This window comes from Protomyctophum parallelum (genome assembly GCF_964188405.1).
Source record: "Protomyctophum parallelum genome assembly, chromosome: 19".
Taxonomy (NCBI): domain Eukaryota; kingdom Metazoa; phylum Chordata; class Actinopteri; order Myctophiformes; family Myctophidae; genus Protomyctophum; species Protomyctophum parallelum.
In genome coordinates this window covers 40159998-40171820 of record NC_139717.1, presented here as the reverse complement: position 1 = coordinate 40171820, position 11823 = coordinate 40159998, and positions in this window count along the sequence as shown.

Sequence of the window (11823 nt, the reverse complement as noted above, 5' to 3'; positions counted from 1 at the left end):
TTTTTTTGGCGCATCATCAGCATGTGACATTTTCCGCCACACCTCAGATCTGTTAAGTTCACTGATACCCAGATGTGAAAATCCTAAGAGTTCTGACTAGTCGGTGACCTCTTACGCTGTCGAGCACAAACCCCAGATCAAAGTGACATTCTCGGATTCTCCCCATCTCCTGCACATTTGCACAATATGTCATCATCTGTTAGCTGAACACATACGGCTTACACTGCTGCAGTACATTTCATGTCATGAACACAACCTTTCAGGTCAGTTGCGTACAGATGAATCATGAATGTGTACTGCCTCTCCCATGTGCGAAGTAGCATACTGTAGGTTAGTTTAATCATGTGCATCATATCAACTTGAGCAGTGCTAGGAAACTTTATGGCTGAAATTACTGAACAAATAGGGCTCACTGCATCAAACTTTTTATTTACACACGAAAGCCAATAAAAGACATAGGGCTCCATCTTATGCCATGCTTTATCCTCGAGTAATAAACATTTGCCACATTGTTTGCTTCATTTCCTTTATTATTATTATTTTTTTAGATATTTTTTTGCGGCTTACGCCTTTTATTGATTTTTTAAGGGACAGATAGTAGGCTGACAGGAAACGGGAGAGAGATGGGGGATGACATGCGGTAAAGGCCGTGTCGGGCTCGGGAGTCGAACCCGCGGCACACCGCGACTGGATCACCAGTCCGGTGCCCAGACCGTTACGCCACGGCCTGGGCTCATTTCCTTTATTTACTGCGGATTGCATTCACACCTGCACCGAATCATATATCAAGTGCGATTGGAAGCGAGGCGAAACCCCCGTTTTTCCTCTGAGTAGAATGCGGTTCTTTGATACGCATTAGGATTCGAATGAGCCTTCACACCTGCCAAACGAAGTGCACTTTCTGACAATGCGCAGCAGGATTCGTTTAAATCGCAGCAAAGCTTTCTGGTGTGAATGTCACCTTAGGCTGTGGCACAAGATAACACATTTTACGGGGCCACACCTCTCACGCAATACTAAATCCCCAAATTAAGGAAAAAGGGCCCCTGCCACAAGATGGAGCCCTATAGGCTACAAACAATTAAAAGACATACAAAACAATTAAAATTGCATGTTAGCAACCTACATTCTCTGGATATATAGCTTAGTTATAGATGTCAATTCTTCCATCCCATGCCCTGTCGAAAGGGTCGACAGTTTTAAATGTCTTTGGCACCACTATTATGCTGCTCCCTGTTAACACTAGTAACATCTTGAGTAAAGCCCACCAGAGGCTTCACTTCCTACGCCTCTTGAAGAAGTTCGGTGTGACTGGGACAGTGGGGAGGCGTTGGTTCACTTCTACAGAGCCACTGTGGAGTGTGTCCTCGTCTTCTCAGTCTCAGTGTGGTATGGAAACACGGTACCGCCGTCTTAGAGAGGAAACGGCTGGAAAGGGTGGTACGCACAGCGTCAAAAATCATTGGCCTCGACCTCCCATCCGTCTCCTCTATCTCTATACCATACGCACTAAGCGTAGGATGCAGAAGGTGATCGCCGACCCCTCCCACCCTGCCTGCTCTCTTTTCGCACCCCTGCCCTCAGGTAAGAGACTCCGGTCTCTAAAGTGCAACACCTCCCGCTTTAAGAACAGCACTTATCCCGAGGCTGTTCGCCTCCTGAATGCTGACATTCTTTTCACTCGCACTTTACAGCGTGAAGCTGCTTTGTGAAATGATGAACTGCGATGAATTGCTATTTATTTATCCAACATGAATTGTAACGTTTCAATCTATCTTAAATCGCTCTGGATTAAGAGCATCTGCTAAATGCCTAAATTGTAAATTGTAAATTGTGTGTGTGTGTGTGTGTGTGTGTAAGAGAGAGACACTTTACTGTAGGTGCCACTGTGCCAATGTTAATTTCAATCACGTAATCGGCACCCTGTAAACCGGGATTGCATTTTCTGCTGCATTAATGTATTGAATATAAACAATGCTAGCACTATTCCCTCAATCAATAAGATGTATCCTGGGTGTGACCTGCTTATGTCAGGCCTCTGCCATGGGTTTATAGGCTAAATGTGATTAATCCGCCATGTTACAGTATGTTGTGCCAGTATTGGTTCATTTATTTGCATAGCACTCAAGTAAATCAGAAATCACCATAATCTGCATCAATGTGTGAAAAAGAGTCAAAGGAGGCATGCCCTTGTCTTTTTCAAGTGTCTTTTTCAAAAGTAACCTTTGGGCACATGGCCTTTGGGAGAATAAAGATTTTCTTTTGTTATAGGATTCCAGCCCATTCATGGAGTATAGATAGACAGAGCTCTGAAGAGTCTGAGACTAGCGATTCCATCCCTCCCTATATCAGCCCGGCTCCTCCTGTCTACATGTCGAAGTGTCCTTGGGCAAGACATTGAACCCCAAATTTGTACTTTGCATGGCTTCCGCCACAACCGGTGTATGAATATGTGTGTGAATGGGTGAATGTAATGCACTGCAGTATGTAAAGCGCCTTGGATAAAGGCGCTATATAAATGCACCATTAACCATTCCCAGTGGTGTGTAAAGTAACTAAGTACATTTACTTAACTAGAGATAAAGTACACATCCATTTAATTACACACCACCACTCATGGTTTCCAATTGCTTAGTAGGATACGATTTACATACCTGTCACTGACTGCCATGCATGCTGAGGAAAAAAAAGATTCTTTGCAATTAGAATAGACCTTTTTATTATGATGCGTATATCTATCCACTAGGGAAAAACTATTACTGACTGTTCAATATGTGTTTTAGATCAATTATTTCACTCCAGTAATCAGTTAGTCACTAATGGCATATTTGATTTCAAACAAAATTCTGTAATGTACTCTTGGTCTTTTGTGTGAGAAAACTTCAGTGATAAAGACAAAGTGCTCTGCTGCACTAGTTTTCTATAAAGCTTTCTTAGTAGTACACTCATTGCACCTTGGTTACATGTGAATGCTATGGGGAGGCCCCTGGGACAACAAATGTTTGATGTTGCATGTTTGATGTTTGCCATTCCATACAGTATGGATGAGAGGGTCTTGCTAATGCTTTAATCCTTGTTGTAAACGTGTTGAGTCCCCGGCTGTCAAAGGCTGAACATATACATTTTTACACCAATGAGTTTTGTTGTAAAGTATTACAGGCAAAAAAGAAAATAAAAAAGGCGGAAATGTCAAAAGGTGTCAAATGTTCAGTGAGTTCCTTCCTGGGTACAATGTGCATGTATAAAACTTGGCAGTACAGCACTGTACAAACTGTACTTGTTTCCATGATGTAGGAATGTATTACTTTTATAATCAGGGAATACAATACAATACAATACACAAATGTACAAGTTCACAACAGTTGAGAGTTTGTAGATTATCTCTATTGTAAGGTGCCATCCCAAAATATTGACGAAGTATAGTAACACCAATATGTATGCATGCGTGTGTGTGTGCACGGCTGCACACATGTGTAAATAATTCCTCTGTATACTAGCACAGGAAAGGTCTGTGTATGGATGTATTTGTGAGTAATTTGTGTTCTGGTTCGGAGTACTTCTCTGTCCAAATGCTCATTTGTGGACATTAGCAGGTTTGTTCTATCAGTGCTGTGATTCAGTTTACAGTGTCAGGTCCCTCTGTCCATTCAAGTCTAGGGTCAAGTTTACAGTCAGTACACAGTCAGTTTACAGTAGGACAATTGGCAAAATAATTAATTCCACAAAGCGTATGGAATGGATATTCAGTGAATATTGACATTTTACAGAGCAACTTTCACTTTTAGTCGAGTAATATTTGACAAGGAGTATAGACTCAAATACTGGAGTTGAATATTTTGTCCATCACTAGAGCTGTGCATGACAACATCAGGCATTAGCTTTGCTATTGTCTTCCTGGCTGACCAGAGTCCTCTAGTGACTGTTTGGGACATTGCAGGGGATTAACCCCTGCAAAGGGATCTACTGTTGTGAGGATGAAGTGCAGGTCTAGACCTCAGAGAAAAAGGCACCAAGTTTGGCCTGGGCCGGACCAGCGTAGGTTGGTAATCCTGACAGCGTGTCGTGGGTTTGAGTCCCGATCACGACGACCTTTAATTTATGCGTGTCTTCCCCCCCCCCCTATAGGCGACAATATTTTGTAGATCGACTATTTTGGTATCTTTTAACCCATTCTGACCTGAGATCAGATTCATACGAGGTTTCCACTGGACACACGCTGGTCTGACGAACCCATTCTGACCTGAGATCAGATTCTAAAAATGTCAGTCGTTCTTCGATTTAGAAAAAAAATAGCAGACCTACAAGCTCGTATCGTGCCACTCGGTGGCGCGATATGAGCTTGTAGATCTGCTATTTTTCAATAGCTAAAGCATGACATGATGCCAACACCAAAATGGGTGCCCGGTCAGAATGGGTTAATTACATATTTGAGCACTGTAGTTGGTTACAGGAACTGCACATCAAAAAAGAAATTAAAAATACTTTTGTATAATTATTGTTTGTACAAGCAAAACGTCCACACACTGCCTTCACTTGCTCAGTAAAGAGATTTTATTAGTAGCAACCTTTCGGTCGAAGACCTCCTTCAAGAATATACTGACAAACAGGTAGTCTTACACGTATATAAAAACTAAAAACAAATAAACCTTTACAAACAAGGAAACATGTCTTAATACAGTAGTAATCTGAATGATAAGTCACAATAAAAAAATAATACTATGTCACCAGTTTCAGCTGTCCACATTTCAGGTATACAACAAAAACCTTTGTATAGCACACCTACATACAGTATAGTTAGGGAAGGTTAGCCAAGTTTGTGACCAATGTGCCAAATAAATGCTTACCAATAGCTTTATTCAACCTGGCTGTATATGCACGCAGAATTTTGTACATTTTGTCTGCATATACATTTTTTATGGTACCCTAACTTTCAGCAGCTGTCACAAAGTTTCCCAAGGGAGTTGAGTCGGAATAGTAGACACCTTTACGAACACATGTGAAGAAATCTATTGGTAAGCATTTATTTTGCACATTGGTCACAAATTGGGCTCACTTTACCTAACTAATACATAATCAGGGGATTGATTTTGGACATTACCAAGTCAAGTTCTCACTCAAGAACAGATCACTCAGATCAAAACTAAATTAAATTTAAATAAGTTGCATATTAGTGGAGCTTTCGTTTGGAAGCCCCCTGGTGTTTAAGGCTGAGGACCCCCTAGGGGTCGCTCACAGACAACCTGTTGAAGTCCTATGGAGTACGGCATCTCTTCATGTCTTCGTATTCTGATTCAGAGTTTATTCCGATTCTGGTTCAGATTTGAATTCGGATTCAGATTTAATTGCCGTCTGGCACGTTCTCCTGCGTGTGTGCCTGAGCAGGTGGCTCCCGGTTTTGAATTTGTACCCGCAGGTACCGCACTCATATGGTCGCTCACCCGTGTGAATGCGCTGGTGCAGTTTGAGGTTGTAACCCAGCAGGGTGGTATAGTCACAGCTGCTGCACTTAAGCCGCGAGGAGGAAGAGACTTTACACTTCTGCTTGCTCAGGGAACACATCTTGCTGGTGCGCAAGTGCCGCGTGAGGTGGGTCTTAAGACGGAATCCAAATTTGCACGTGGGACACACGTGAGGCCTTGCATCTGTGTGCGTCGTCGTGTGGATTTTCAAATTATAGGAGTTGTCAGCTCTGTAGGAACATTCGGAGCAGGAATAGGTTGCCGCCATATTTTTAGGTCTATTTATGGGTCCCCCTTGCTCTTCTTTCACAGCCTGTGTCAAAACTGTATTATTTTCCACAGCAGGCCTACTGTACTTCCTGCGGCCTGTCGGGCCATTTTCGTTGTTAGAGGGCGGGACCATGCCATTGCCAAGTGTTGGGTTATTGTCTTCCTCAACTGACGAGTCTTCTTCATCCTCACTTTGGAGTATAATGTACACTGGCAGGGATAGCACTCCTTTAAGCCAAACGTAAATGACAAAACAAAAACATATTTTAATAAAACATTTAGAAATACCCTTCTATCCAAAGTTTTTATTCCACATAATTCTGTCCTGGGGAAACACAATAGTGCTTTCTCACTGTTCTCAAAGGGAGACGGAATGGAAGGATAGGCTATATATTTAATAACAATAACAATAACAATAATAATAATAATAAGGGAAACATGATGAGAAATGAATAATGAGCAAAGTAAAATAATATGGAAATGCAATTTATAATGAATATTATTATATATGAATATTACAACCCATATCACACAGGAAAGTGTATTTAAGAAACTAATAATAAATCAGCTTAAATACTAAAATAGACGTGATAGACATGTATAAATAGGCCAAGCATGTAGGTAGGCACTGGCTGTGAATAAGGACAGTTTGTATAAAGTGATGCAAAGTGTCATCATGAATGGTGGACTCATCTTCAAAGAGCTGTCCCATTACTTTCACAACAATTTGGAGCCCTTGCAGCCTCTCACCCTCAAGCACTTACAGCTGACGTCACTAAAGTCAATGATGGTTCAGGCCAGGGCTCTATAAGTAAGCCTGGGACCGAGGCTAGACAACAGAGATGTCGTAACTTTACTCTGGCTCTGCCACCACCACGCCCCCCAAACTTACTTGTAGTCGAATCGTCTGTCTGTGGCTCACTGTTTTTCTCTTTCGCCTTCATCTTCTCTCCTGGGATTCTCTGTGGCAGTGGCTCGCTCTTGTTTGTCTCTTTCGCCATCCTCGTAATCTCTCCTCTAGATCTGGCCATTGCAGCAAGCACACTTTTACGAGTCACTCACAGCTGGCATTTTCAGAATTCTGATGAGCCGAATTCTCACACGATTTTTCTCACCGGCCAATTCATAGCACACATCTCTATGCGGTACTTCCTGTATTAGTACTTCCGCTTTTCGTTTTCAATAGTTTCTCGAGCCAGACTGTTGGAGGCTCACACAACTTTCCGATGCGTCCGTCCGCCTAAACATTTATGCAGAATTCAGATATTGCGGAATAGTTAGTAATAGTTGTCTGGATTATTTTACAGTAGTAGTAGCCCGTTCTTCTGGTTCTAATCGAGACTGCAATGTTTCATGAATCAGTTCGCTTTGTAGGTTTGTTGATCATGTCTGGGTCGAGTGGATACGGAAACGGTGCGTGCATGCATGCGTGAGTGTAAATCAGCGGGAGGCGGGCTCTAGACCGGATCACGCTTGATAATTCGGAATGAATCCCAGTTATTGGGGTTTGTTTGTTTATGTCAATCATATGATCACCCTCGCCCAGTTTTCCCCTTCCCCTTCCTCTTCATTATAGTCCTGGACCTGGACTATGCACTTTATATGCAGTGGTGCATGGGACTGCAGCAAAAAAACTTGGATTCACAGCTCTAGAGACTATACTGATGATGACATCTTCCTGACCATGTAGAGAAGGCACAGGTGCTCCTGACCAGAGTTGGCCAGTGCCACGGCTGGTCTTCCCCCCAAAAATAGGTTATCACCTATAACACCCTCACAGACCATCCACCTCTCGTGATAACAAACTGAGGGTATGCTACTACACCATCACAGACCATCCACCTGCATGGAGGGGTCGGTGAAGGGCATAAAAAGCCAAACTCACCTATAGCCTGGCATGGCACAGACTAATATTTTCTTTCCCTCTGTGACAGTTTTGTCTATCGTCTGGTTTCCAGGCTAAACTCTCTATTCGAGAGTGCTGGACCCTGAAGCCTGCCCTACAGTACAGAAGTCCCTGGCCACTGTGCTACAGAATACTATGTGCAATTTTTAACATCAACCAAGATTGTTCATGTTACTAACGAGCATCTGTAGGATGGCGGCTACCAAGGGTGAGTCCGAAGATGGCCGCCAGGAGAAAGAGGCTGGTCAGCGGGTCACTGCCATTGACAACAGGAGCTTCCTGCAGGGGAGGAAAGTACCGTCGAAGCTAGCCTGCAGATCAAGAGGATTGGAGACGCCACTGGAGGGCTTGTCCGGGGACAACTCTAGAGAGAAGGGGTCTCTACATCTCTCTATGATGACGAGTGATGACTGATGTAGCAAAGTTTGACCATGGCCATCACTTACTCAACTGAAGTATAAAGGTAGGAACCTTATTTTTTGTTTCTTTGCTGCTGCTTGTGTTGTATATGCTGTGTGGGCAGGTTGGTTCATGACTGGCTTGGTAGCAAAACCTATCTCTAGTATGTTTTGTGTCATGTGGCAGCCACAGTGGGCGCCCCTCACTTCACGAGTGTGATTATAATTTATTTGCTGAGCTGCTGCTTGTGTTGTATGCTGCTGTGTATTAAATGCCATTCAAGCTGTTGCTCTAATGTACGTTTTTCACTTACAAACTTATCTGACACTGGGTTTTTAGATGATGGTCCATCAAAAATCCCAGGAGAAGTAAGGTTTTATGTGTTTTTGTAAACTATTCAACATGACAGAAAGGGCGGAGCTCATGGATCATATGAATTGTTCCTCATAAGTAGAGGCTTATGTGTAAGAAAGATTCATGGCATTGGTTGTACAGTAGGTCAAAGGAGTACTATACCCTTTGGGCAGTTGAAGGAAGATTTGTTTCAGTTCTGTTTGGCATGACCCCCTGGCCTATACCATAGCCACACTGTTTGTAAAAAATGTGACAAATTGATTTAGTTTGGGGCAGATGAAAATGTACTTCTCTTCCACTGGATGTTTAGATGTCGATCCATATTTTGTGCGTAAATAGTTTCACACATCATTGCTCAAAAATCCATCAACATGGCAGAAGATCTAATGGTCAGAGGTCATAGGTCACAGTGGCAGAGTTGTTCGTCATGAGGAGACCCATATGCATTGAGGTTTCATGGCTGTCGTCAAACAGGGCATGACTAAAGTTTTATTCTATTTTTTTGTCTTTAGTCTGTAGTTGCTGAACATTACTACATTCAAAATGTGGCACCTGGAGCCATACTGTGGCTTTAAACAGACAACATCAAAGTGCTTGACTTAAACCGTCTCTCTCTTGCAGCAAAAAGATGAGTAACGAAAATGAATTAGACAGCCAACTAGTGCACAATTCTTGCTCAAATTTAGAATTTAGATCGCATAGGCGTCTGAATCTAGGTCTCGATCTCTTTTTGATTAATTGTGCAGTACTACAATCGGGTCCCTAGCATCGAACCAAATGGAGCGCCCATTTTGTTCCAATTGTCATCTGTATGACTATGATGTGCTAAAATGTCTAGAAGAGCAAGATGGAACATCATGATTTTTTTTTTCTCTTTACAAAAACCTCTCTTCAATAATGCAAATGCATGAGTGCCGTCATAATGCATTCAGTAGCTCCCTAACGGCATGATCGGAAAATCGTTCCAATTATTGTCTTGGAATATGAAATTAACCTATTCTGACCGGGCACCCATTTTGGTGTCAGCATCATGTTATGCTTTAGCTATTTAAAAATAGCAGATCTACAAGCTCATATCGCGCCACCGAGTGGCGCGATACGAGCTTGTAGGTCTGCTATTTTTGAAAAATCGAAGAGCGACTGACATTTTTAGAATCTGATCTCAGGTCAGAATGGGTTCATCAGACCAGTGTGTGTCCGGCGGAAACCTCGTATGAATCTGATCTCAGGTCAGAATGGGTTAAAAGGCTCCTATAAAGGCAGAGCATTCATTATTCAGTGACCCGTCACCTCACGTCACACGTAAACATGCCTGCTGGTGACAGACGATGGCATTTGTGCGTGCAGTGGATCAACAACAACACGGATATGCTGCTCACACTGACTGTATCTACTGACATCTCTCCACTTCACAGCCCGCATGACATCAAAACCATTTCACCACATCTACTCTCCATGAATAAAATAAAATAATGAATAATAAATTAATCTAGATCAGCGCTTCACTTCCAGGTGTTCCTAAGAATGTATTAATCTATGTAAAGTGCAATTCCTGCATGCTTTCTCACACGTCGACACAAAACAAAACGCAGGGTGACATGTTCATATAGCTGCCTAGACACTACTTTTTAACGTCGATGGAGAATCCGAGCTAATAGAAACTGCAGGCTTTCTATTCCTGAAAAGTTGCAATGTGATATTGGAAGCCAGGTATGGCACCCTCGTATCTTGCGAGTCTGATTGAACCCTACAAACCCTCCTTCACTAAAAACGCTGGGACAGCGCTCCACACGTCCCAAACTCTTCTCCCATCTGGCTCCAAAACTATGGAATGCACTTCCCATTGCAATCAGAACTGCAGCCTCACTCCCAATCGTCCGCCGTAGTCTGAAAACCCACCTCTTCAGACTCCATCCATAGCACTTTCCCTAGCCCCGATGACCTTACAGGCTCAACTTATTTAACTTAGATAGCATTTTATATAGACTTAGATACCATTTTATGTAGTCTTATAGCATTTTATGTAGACATAGCACTATATAGTATATATGCATAGTTTCGTTATATAGATATCCCACTGTTACGTTCTTAGCTTATACGTATGATCCCTGATAACTACTTGATTTTGTATACAGTATGATGTATTGCCATGCTTTTTTGCTCTTGCTTAATGTAAATCGCTCTGGATTTAGAGTGTCTGCTAAATGCCTAAATTGTAAATATGAGATTAAATGAACACCCCGGAATCTACTCTACCTTCACACTCTTTCTCAGAATATCACCACTAGGGAGCAGGATTGCTCTCCTTATGAATTACCTCCAGTCAATGCCTGGATCATGTACTTGGCGACCTCCCTGATTTGAAGGAGTTATGGATTTTCATGTTGGGCCAAAAACATTGTATCTTCTCGCAGTCTGCTTTCCTTCAACTGCACTAATCTGACAAGAATAAATGATGGGGAAATTATGGGCAGAAATGTAGCTGGGATCCAATTAAATAGCTCTGTTTTTCAAACTTGGTCCAGTGATTGCAACACTGGACCACACATTGCGCACAGCTTATTCATACCAACGCAGATGCCCTTGTTCTTAACGGTTGGATTCTAACCCATAAGAATAAGGGCATCTGCTTTGAAATCAGTACATTCCTTCTTCCTGGTGTGTCTGAAACAATGTGTCACATTGTTTTTCATTTTCATGGTATGACTGCATGGCATATCGGCCTAATTGAAATTCAAATTGATCTCACATGAGCCACAATATTTTCACCCATATTGTGGCATCTTAAGTAATCTCTTGTTGAAATGTATTGGTGTCAGCATTCTGTGACCACTGACGCATATAAAGTTTCAATATTTATTTTGCACATAAATAATCATGCTCATTCACTAAAAGAAAAAAGAAAAGTGAATGCTCCGGAGAGGCATATGATAAATTTAGTTTTCCAGGAGAGAGAGTAAAAACAACTTTGACAGCGGTGATGTTTTAACAGCGCAAGTGAATTTTGGCACCACTAAAGGCGCTTTCCTGCATTTCTTTTTTCAGAGGGATACGTACGACCCGGTTTAATCAAGGCTCCCGCTCACAAAGGGGGCATTTGTTTAATCATTTTGGCACAGAGAAAGGTATGCACAGACAACCTGGACCCCACTCACACAGCCTGGACACTGTGTGTGTGTGTGTGTGTGTGTGTGTGTGTGGTCTCATTGTGAGCTTGTAGATCATCTATTTGCATGAAGGTGCATACATTAAAAGGGTAGACCATGTGTGTCTCATTGTGAGCTTGTAGCTGTTTTTCGGTGTGCACCATTATACTTTATGTAGGTGGAACAATTAAAAGTGTAACATTTAAGTAGCCTATTCCACTGTTGTGTCTGCACACATGGTGTCTGCATCTCTTCCAAGTGTCCTGGTCACTGTGCACACACAGGTGCA